Source organism: Theropithecus gelada, chromosome 17 (assembly GCF_003255815.1).
Source record: "Theropithecus gelada isolate Dixy chromosome 17, Tgel_1.0, whole genome shotgun sequence".
Lineage (NCBI taxonomy): Eukaryota > Metazoa > Chordata > Mammalia > Primates > Cercopithecidae > Theropithecus > Theropithecus gelada.
This window is the reverse complement of record NC_037685.1, coordinates 55,736,215-55,739,605: the sequence shown is the minus strand read 5'-3', so window position 1 is coordinate 55,739,605 and position 3,391 is coordinate 55,736,215. Positions and strand designations below refer to the sequence as shown.

General features: G+C 42.3%; 1 pseudogene; it reads right to left on the bottom strand.

The window, feature by feature from the left end:
* Positions 1-232: 232 nt before the first annotated feature.
* LOC112611044 lies at positions 233-518 on the bottom strand (annotated as a pseudogene).
* Positions 519-3,391: the final 2,873 nt, after the last annotated feature.

Here is a 3,391-nt window from a genome sequence, read left to right as displayed (position 1 = left end):
GGGAAGCTGGGAACTAAGGCCGGGTAAAAACTGCTCCCCACTCAGCCCATGGGCGCCCTGCAGCGGCTGGTGTGCTGTGTAGTGTGGTGAGAGGGCACAGGTGGAAGATGGGGCTGGCGGCCAGAGGCGGTGGTGATGGTGGGCCTGGGGCGGGGGCAATGGGGGTGGAGCAAAGCTGTCCAGTGTCAGAAGGAAGCTGCTCCTCCAGGCAGGGGCAAGCGGCACGCACGGGTCACTGCTCCTCCGAGGACTCCTGCGAGATGCCCTCGTCTTCCTCCTCCTCCAGTTTTGTGGGTCTGCCCCTTGGTTTCCTTCCTGGAGTTGTGGTGGTTTCTAGGTCTTGGCAGCGTCCTTGTTTTTGCTTCCCTTTGGTCGCCCAGAGGTCTCTTCGGTGTTGGCACTTCGCTGGGCCCCTTCGGAGGCTGCTTGTGCGGCCTGCCCTGGCCCCGCTTCTCAGTGACGTCCTTTTCCTGCTTGGAAGCCAAGGGCTGGCTGGCCTTGGAGCGCGACTCGCTCATCTTCCCTTCTCTAAGGAGCAGGTGGAAGAGTGACGGCTGGGACGGCCTTCTTGGAAAAATAGCCCTGGCTCGGGGTCCTAATTATAGGACTCAGCTGGTTCTTAAGAGTATATTTTATGCCTTTCTGGTTTTCAACTGGAAGCGTTAGTAATGAATATGAAAGCTTTTCCTGTGGTCTTCTCTTGCATTTAGAAGTTCACTTATGATTACACGTATTTACCTCTTTATTAGAAATGCTCATATTAAATAACACTATAGATCATCATCATATTGGCATTTTTATAAATTGATATAAATCCATGTAAACACATATGGAGAGTTTCTTTCATAGTTTTTACTTCTGAAAATAATGATTAAATTTACTTAGATTTTACCTTCCACTTTTAACCACTTTAAGAATTTTATAAAATTGCTAAAATTAAAAAATACATTTTAAATACTAATGATATTAGCAATTAAAATGTAAATAATACATTTACATAGGCAAAATAAACTTATTTCATCTCTATTATAGCAATATTTTGTTGTAAGGTTATTTTATCTTGATTGAAAAACCTGTAGGAAGGTGGATTTGGAAATTAAGTAGCATTTTATTTTACAACAAAATAAAACAAAATACAGAAAAGAGCACCAAGTACAAATACACAATTCAATGGGTTATCACATTGTGAATGTCCACATATGTAACATCCATGCCAAAAAATAGAAACGTTCCAAGTATTTGGGGAAATCCACCTGTGCTCCCTCCCAGACACGACTCCCCCTTTCTTACTCAAAGGGAACCAATATTTTGATTTCTAATGCTATGTGTGTTCCAGCTTTACCTGTGTTGGAACTTTCAATAAATAAAAATTCCTTGATAGATTGATGGTAGACAAATAGATACAAGATAGATTTGCGTCTAACTTGTTTTACACAATACAGCTTATAAACTTCGTTTATATTGTTGCTATGTATTGCGCTGGAGAGTTAGAACCCATTTTGTTTTATCATTGATGGGCATTTGATTTGTTTTCAGTTTCTGGCTAAGTGAACAATCTTGTGTGTGTGTTTTGGTACACCTGCACAAGCCTTTCTGTTGTGTGTATACCTAGGAGTGTAATTGTTGGCTCAGACTGGATAATGTTGGTTTCAGGATTCCAGTACCAATTGTTTTACTAACAGTGTGGTTACTGAAAACAGGTTGTCTTAGTCCATTTGGGCTGCTATAACGAAATACCATAGACCTGGTGGCTAACAAACAACAGAAATGTGTTTTTCGTAGTTCTGGAGGCTGGAAGTCAGAGATCAGGTTGTCAGCATGATAAGGCTCCTGTGAGGGCCCCCTTCCTGGTTTGCCAATGGCTGTCTTCTCCCTGAAAGGATTTTCAGGGCAGAGAGTGGCAAGAGGGAAGCCAGCTCTCTCGTGTCCTGGCACCAATCCCATTCACGATGGCTCCATTTTGGAAGGACACAAATATTCAGCCTACAGCACATGTTAAAATTCCTTGATAGTTTATTCTTTAGATTTTGTTTACTAATTATGTAAATCAATTTTATGATTCCCATATCAAATTTATAACTCAAGGCACAAACAGAAAAGTCTAGCTTTTGCCCCTGTCACCTTCACTGTGTTCCTTCCTTCCTCTGAAGCATCACACTCCAAAGGTAGCTCCCACAAGTGCTTCTACTCTATGTATTCAGTCAACAAATTAGCATGATGGAGGTCAGAAATGGGCTTCTATTTCTAAAATGGGTTTTAGAAATGGTGTTTACTGCTGAAATTCATGGTGTTCAAAGTATATGGATTAGCTAGATATATTTTAAAGATATTTGCATAATTATATGAATACAGTAGAAAAATACTGAGAGCCAGTAGCCTAGGAGTGGAGCTGTGAATTGGATCTGTAAGTGGTCCAATGTTCAGCCACTGATTTGGAGGATTATTGGCGTCTAAATGTGAAAGTTAACAGAATTCCACAATTAGGATACTGTCACAGTTAGCCTTAGGTGAATGTTTTGGGGAAGGTACTGTGGACCTCATACAATTTGCAGAACTGAATTAAGACTATTTTATGCCCATTTTGTAATGAGTCTGTATGTGTGGGCAGATTTTCATCTGAGACTAGCTTTTTTTTTTTTTTTTAATCCTGAGACGGAGTCTTGCTCTTGTCGCCCAGGCTGGAGTGCAATGTCATGATCTCGGCTCACTGCAACCTCCACCTCTTGGGTTGAAGCGATTCTCCTGCCTCAGCCTTCTGAGTAGATGGGATTACAGGTGCCCACCACCACACCCTGCTAATTTTTTGCATTTAGTAGTGATGGAGTTTCACTATGTTGGTCAGGGTGGTCTTGAACTCCTGACCTCAGGTGATCCACCTGCCTCAGCCTCCCAAAATGCTGGGATTAAAGGTGTGAGCCACCGCACCCAGCCAAGACTAGCTTTTAAGTGAAGCCTGTAACACTCACTTGCCTTTCTGTTGGCTACCAATAGTTACCAAAAAGAAATCTTGCTGCTATCACTGCCTGGAATGCCTTCATGAACCCCTTTATCTGGGAAATTCCTACTCATCATTCAAACCACTCAATAAATATGTTGTAAATGGAGACTTGTAAAAATGACAAAAAGAACCCTAATCAATTATTTTAATGAAAAGCATGGTGTTAATGTCACTGAATGTTTTATTTATTTATTTTGAGACGGAGTTTCACTCTTGTCGCCCAGGCTGGAGTGCAATGGCATGATCTTGGCTCACCGCAACCTCCGCCTCACGGGTTCAAGTGATTCTCCTGCCTCAGCCACCTGAGCAGCTGGGATTACAGGCATGCACCACCACCCCCGGCTAATTTTGTATTTTTTTTAATACAAACGGGGTTTCTCCATGTTGGTCAGG